Source organism: Triticum urartu, chromosome 2 (assembly GCF_003073215.2).
Source record: "Triticum urartu cultivar G1812 chromosome 2, Tu2.1, whole genome shotgun sequence".
Classification (NCBI taxonomy): Eukaryota; Viridiplantae; Streptophyta; class Magnoliopsida; order Poales; family Poaceae; genus Triticum; species Triticum urartu.
The window spans coordinates 440,185,068-440,191,864 of record NC_053023.1 but is presented as its reverse complement, the minus strand read 5'-3'; the positions used below and the strand labels follow the sequence as shown (position 1 = coordinate 440,191,864).

Genomic DNA, 6,797 nt, shown 5'->3' with positions numbered 1-6,797 from the left:
GACACCGGTGTGTGATGTTGACGAGACCCTCTATGTGAGGTGTGTGGTATTATGTGTGCCGCTTAGCGGTTTGTGACGATTTTCGCCCGGTTTTCCGTTTATTAACCGGACAAACTCTCTTCTTCTTTATTAATAAGATGAGGCAAAACTTTGCCTCTGTTTTAAAAAAAACATGGGAGTAGAATGGGGAGCAATTTGATAAAATAGCACATTTGTCCTCGTACCTTGATAAAATAGCAGACCTTTCTTTTTGTTTGATTAGATGGCATACTTTTCCTCCATGGCTAGATAAAATGGCACAAACTGACTTTTTTCTCAATTCTCCGATATGGGGCTACATGTCATAATATCTTGGACGATTTTGCCCTTTAGTCTTTTTTGCCAGGTTAACTGAACGATCGATCAAAACAGGGAAACCAGACGGAGCTAGGAAGACAGGCTGCCGCCTCGCCGGCTTCCGCCCACATGCGCTGCCAGTTCCATCGCTGCTGCCTTGCCGTGCCTCTGGACCGACGTACTGCCCTGATCTCCCGGCGCTTCGTCCCGCTTCTTCTCGTCTCCCGTCGCTCCACCCGTTCTGCCGCTGCTGCCTCATCTGGCGTGAGTCACAGGTTTCCTCTCATCTTCTCTATTGATCTCTTTTTATGCCTCATCTGCGTAACAGCAGGTAAAGCTAAGCCATCAACACATAACATAGTTGTTAGTGCGCTATATTCTTCAAGCAGCACTACTTCCCTACTAAAGCTAGCAACTATAGCAGCGAAGCAGCCACGACCAAGTACAACAACGACCAGCTACAGCTAACTACAGCAACGAGTAGCTACTGGCTCCAGCCAGTAAACACACGCTACGGCCACGGAGCGAACTGGACTGTCACGCGCTGCAGGGGGGCTTGAACTGGCGGCGCCCTTCTTCTCCGGCATGGCGAGGAAGCAGTCGAAGCACGGAGTACGGCGGCGCCCTTCTTCTTCGGCACGGCGTGGGAGTGGCCGGAGCGGCACGGCGTAGAAACGGGCGATGCGCAGTGAGAGGTGATGGCACGGGGTAGGAGGCCCGGCAAGGTCACGGCGCTCGGGGTTTCGTTCCTCTGTTTCTGTTTCTATGTTCTCTCGTCTTCTGGATTGTCTCGTCTCCTCTGTTTCGATCGAACCAGTTGACCTGGCAGAAAAGACCAAAGGGTAAAATTGTCCAAAGTATTATGACGTGTAGGCCCATACCTAAAAAGTGAGAAAAAAAGTCAGTTTGTATCATTTTATCCATGCAGGAAAAGTGTGCCATCTAATCAAACAAAAAGAAAGATGTGCTATTTTATCAAGGTACGACGAAAAACATGCTCTTTTATCAAATTGCTCTAGAATGGGCACCTAGATTTGATATCCCAAAATTTTAGGATTTTTTTTAATTTTCTGATTTTTTTATTTAATATTATATGCGGGTGTGGCACTCGAGAGCCACAAATCCTCTTCCAGTATGATTCTTCATATAAACTAATAGGGACAACTGGTTTCTTATTCATGCATTTTTCATGGAGCCGGATCCTCTGACGTACGGCCCGCTGCCGTTGCGCCACTGACGTGTGGGCCCGGGGCCACATGTCAGTGGGCGGCACGATACGCAGAGGAGCCGTGTCCATTTTTCATAATAAGTATTTAAGTTTGTGCAGAGCAACCATGTTAAACAAATAAAGGCACTACTAAGCAGATGTCATGTATCATATTCATGCTAAATGAGTTCCCGACTGAAATTGTTGTGAAGGTAGTATGCCAAGATATAAAATATGAACAAATATCACTAATACAATGAAAAGGTTAGATTGTATTTCCCTAAAAGAATCAGCCGGATTTAGCTTGATGTTATTTCTCATTGAGAGGCTCCGGTGTTTTTTTATATGTGTGGTGCTGAGGAGACCGAGTTACCACCCTTTTGACATGTCCCAAACCTATGAGGTCCAACACACCATTGTTGGGCGCTGATGAGGCAAAAGAAACATACACACATCCACGCCCTATGAAATAAGGGGCTGCATATGACTCGACATGGACGAGGCGACATCCATCCTCCTTCACAAACACATCTTGTTGGCAACACCAACATGTCAATAGTCTAGGTATCGGTGAAACAAAGCCACCTGTAAATATTAAATATCACAATGCATATGGATGTGCAAACTACACGACATGGGCCATATCGTATCTTAATTGCAGGTTTACTGTACTCTCAACCGGTAGATGTACTTAATTGACTGCTTTGCAAAAACATTGAGAATCAACGGACTAGGCACAACTCTTGAGTAAGATACTCCTTAAACACAATCATAGAAGGCAAAATAGACATACTCCTATGCAAGCATGTACCTGTAGGATCGAGAAGAGGTGTCTAGAGGGGGGTTGATTAGACCCTCAAAAAAGAAAAGTAGCAGTTTTTAAATTCTTTAAATTAAGGTGGAGTTTTAGCACAAGTTTAAACATTCACAATACATTTCAAGCAAGCATGGTAAGAGTATATGAGCAGCGGAAAGTAAAGCATGCAACTTACAAGAAAGTAAAGGGATGGGATTGGAATGTGCAAACGCAATTGGAGACACGGAGATTTTTGGCGTGGTTCCGATAGGTGGTGCTATCGTACATCCACGTTGATGGAGACTTCAACCCACGAAGGGTAATGGCTGTGCGAGTCCACGGAGGGCTCCACCCATGAAGGGTCCACGAAGAATCAACCTTGTCTATCCCACCATGGCCATCACCCACGAAGGACTTGCCTCACTTGGGTAGATCTTCATGAAGTAGGCTATCTTCTTACCCGTACAAACTCCTTGGTTCAACTCCACAATATTACGGAGGCTCCCAAGTGACACCTAACCAATCTAGGAGACACCACTCTCCAAAAGGTAATAGATGGTGTGTTGATGATGAACTCCTTGCTCTTGTGCTTCAAATGATAGTCTCCCCAACACTCAACTCTCTCGCGCGGATTTGGATTTGGTGGAAAGATAATTTGAGTGCAAAGCAACTTGGGGAAGGCTAGAGATCAAGATTCTTATGGTTGGATTGGAATATGGTCTCAACACATGAGTAGGTGGTTCTCTATCAGAAAATGAATGGTAGAAGTGTAGGCACGTTCTGATGGCTTTCTCCATAAATGGAGGATGGATGGAGGGGTATATATAGCCTCCACACAAAATCTAGTCGTTACACACAATTTACCAAACTCGGTGGGACCGAATTATGAAACTCGGTCAGACCAATTTAGTTCAAAATATGAACGTTAGGATTTCCGATGGGACCAATATTGATCAACTCGGTGGGACCGATGTGATAGGGTTAGGGTAAAATCTCAACTCGGTTTGACCGATTACACAAACTTGGTAGGACCGATTTTGGTAATAAGAAAAACAGAGAGTGGGTCAAGCAAACTTGATGGGACCGATTGCATATCTCGGTGAGACCGAAATAATTGTAACAGGCGACAGAGAGTTTGCAAGTCCATCTCGGTGAGACCGAGATCCCATCGGTGAGGCCGAACTGATTAGGGTTTCTGGCAGTGGCTATGTCAAGTGAACTCGGTGGCGCCGGATAGATCAAATCAGTGGGGCCGAGTTTGACTTTAGGTTTAGGACATATGTGGAAATGAGAAAGTGGTTGAGGGCTTTAGAGCATATCACTAAGCACTTTGAGCAAGCAAGCCATTAAGCAACACCTCATCCTCTTTTAATAGTATTGGCTTTTCCTATGGACTCAACGTGATCTTGGATCACTAAAATGAAAATGCAGAGTCTTGAGCTTTTGCCAGTCTTTGTCCTTAGCTTCTTGAAGGGGTTTCACATCCTCTTGTCCATGCAACTTCACTATTGAACTCATCTGAAATATACTAGATAGAAGTATTAGTACAACAAGAGATATGTTGACATTAATTATCAAAATCATCCAGGGAGCACTTGTGCTTTCAATCTCCTCCTTTTTGATAATTGATGACAACATACATCAAAGCTTTAGATAAAGATATGAAGAATAACAAGTAAAGCTTTGGAAGAACATGTAACATGCATAGGCTCCCCCTACATGTATGCAATCATGTGAATATGGAATATAAGAGCATGTGAATGCATAAGCATGATAGAACAAGAATGAGTTACATGTATCTTGGCTATATGCATCGGAGCAAATGGTGTGGATTTCAGAAGTGTACCTTCATGTTCATGATTCCTTCTTGCAAACAATATGTACATCAACAAGAGATTATCATGCACATGAGTGTGGTGCGTATACTTACCTTGTGGTCTTGAGGTAGCTTTGGAAGAGATGAACGCGAGTAAATAAGGTTAGATAACACAGAAACATCTACTGAACAGAGCAAGTAGTAAACCACAAGAGTACCAAGATTGGGATGACATGTAGAATGTGAGTACTAGGTACTCTATTTAAGTATAGACATGTCCCCAAAGAGTAAAGATATGCAATGAATTCGAAGATCTCCTTCCCTTATATGTCTTTCTCCCCCTAAAATCTTATATGGGTAATGGGAGAAGATAGGGAAAAGAAAATCAGAACAACACAGTCATAACACATACTAACATGCCTTTTCCCTCTTAAAGACATGTGGCTTCTCTCCTCTTGAATACCAGGCACCTGGGGTCTCTCTCCCTTTGATGTGATTGAGCACTCTCCCCCTTTGATGTGATTCATCTTTGATGTGACCTCTCTTCCCTTTGACATCAATTTTCAAGAAGGGTCTTCTGGAATGTGAGTTGAAAAGGGTTTGGTCCCTGAGTCATAAAACAAGGCAGCATATAGAATGTGATGCAGGTAGAGGACAAGAATCATTGAGTGGAGTTGGAACGAGTATGCAGGATGCAAATGACAAAGTGTTTTCTCAGCATTGAAATCGATAATGCCGAGTTGTTTTCTTCAGTGGCACCGAAGTAGTTCGGTTAGACAAAAAAGATGAACCGGCGAGACCGGGTTCAATATAGAGAGAAAAAAGTTGTCATCTCAGCTCACTAGGCAAATAAGATCTCACAAAGATTTACAAGAAATTAACTGAAAGATTTGCAATGAATTGGATGTAGGGAATGCAGAAACGAACAGAGAAAATAGATCTAGATAAAGTTTTTTTCTTTTTGATAAATGAAGGGAACAAACATGCAAGAGACAAATGCAAGGACACAAGGAAACACTAGAGAACTTCATCTAGAATTGGTCAGTGACAAAGTCACCTATTTTAGAGTATGTTGACTGAGGAGTCGAGTGAGAACACTTGATCGTAGGTCATACTCATCGTTTTAAGCTTAAAATGGGATTACCATTTTTCATTTAAGCATTTTGATGTATTCACATCTTGTTGAGCTATTTTTACCCATGACTTGGGGTAAAACTTCTCTAAAATGGAATAACATACCTTGGGTGGTGGTGTTGATCTTGATCATGTAGTTGAACTTGTGTGGGATGTTCAAGGTTGATGTAGCTCATCAAGAGTTGGGAGCACCACCTGTAGTTTTGATTTCATCTACCTACATGGGTTAGTCTTGCAAAGAAGAGTACTTGTGTATCCAAATTGACAATCATAAAATTTGATATCAAATGAAATTTGATATATATATATATATAATGTCAAAGGATATGTTGAAGGATTTCATGCTTCCTTGTCTTCAACCACCATATTATAGAGACTTGGTGATGTAGAGATTGCTCAAGATGTGAGTGTTTTGCAATCTCATAGATTTAGATTCATCCAAGTACCTACAAGGGTTAGATAGCACGCAAAGGTGCAAATATATCCAAGACATATGATCATCATCATAAGAGAAATATCAAGGATTAGTCAAAGGCTAATGCCTTGCATGTATCCACATGAAGTTTCTACTCTAAGTTTGAGGCATCAATAATGTTCAATTCACCTCTCAAACGGCAAAATACTTTCTCATCAAGCGGTTTGGTGAATATATCCGCCAATTGATTATCGGTACGAACATGCTTAAGATCAATGTCTCCTTTAGCAACATGATCTCAAATGAAATGATGACGAACTTCAATATGCTTAGTTCGAGAATGTTGCACGGGATTATGAGTAATTTTAATAGCACTTTCATTGTCACAAAGCAATGGAACATGTTTCACATAGATCCCATAATCTTTAAGAGTTTGGGTCATCCAAAGTAATTGAGCATAACATGAACCAGCGGCAATGTATTCCGCTTCGGCGGTAGATAAGGATACCGAGTTTTGTTTTTTGGAGGACCAAGACACAAGAGATCTATCAAGAAATTGACAAGTACGCGAAGTGGACTTTCTATCAACCTTGTCTCCGGCATAGTCTGAGTCGGAATAGCCAACAAGATCAAAATAATACCTCTTAGGATACCAAATGCCAAAATTTAGAGTATGAATTAAGTATCTCACTATCATTTTCACAGCCTTAAGATGACATTCTTTGGGGGCCGCTTGATATCGTGCACACATGCACACACTTAGCATAATATCGGGACGGGAGGCACATAGATATAACAATGAACCAATCATAGAGCAATAAACCTTTTGGTCAACCGGCTCGCCATCCTTGGTCAAGTCAAGATCTCCACTAGTAGGCATGGGTGTATTCATACCGTTGTATTCTTGCATGTTGAACTTCTTGAATAAGTCCTTGGTATACTTTGTTTGAGAAACAAAGGTACCCTTCTTAGTTTGCTTGATTTGCAAACCAAGAAAGAACTTGAGTTCACTCATCATAGACATCTCAAACTTTTCCGACATTAGCTTTCCAAACTTTTCACTAAAATGAGGGTTAGTTGAACCAAATATGAT

General features: G+C 41.9%; 1 long non-coding RNA gene across 2 annotated transcripts; it reads left to right on the top strand.

The window, feature by feature from the left end:
* The first annotated feature begins 297 nt into the window (after positions 1-297).
* Positions 298-1,311, top strand: LOC125541642. 2 transcript variants are annotated; one of them, XR_007297609.1, is made up of 2 exons: positions 298-611; positions 726-1,311. It is a non-coding gene; the product is annotated as an uncharacterized LOC125541642 (long non-coding RNA). The 2 variants fall into 2 exon arrangements; XR_007297610.1 differs by having other exon boundaries at positions 705-1,311.
* Positions 1,312-6,797: the final 5,486 nt, after the last annotated feature.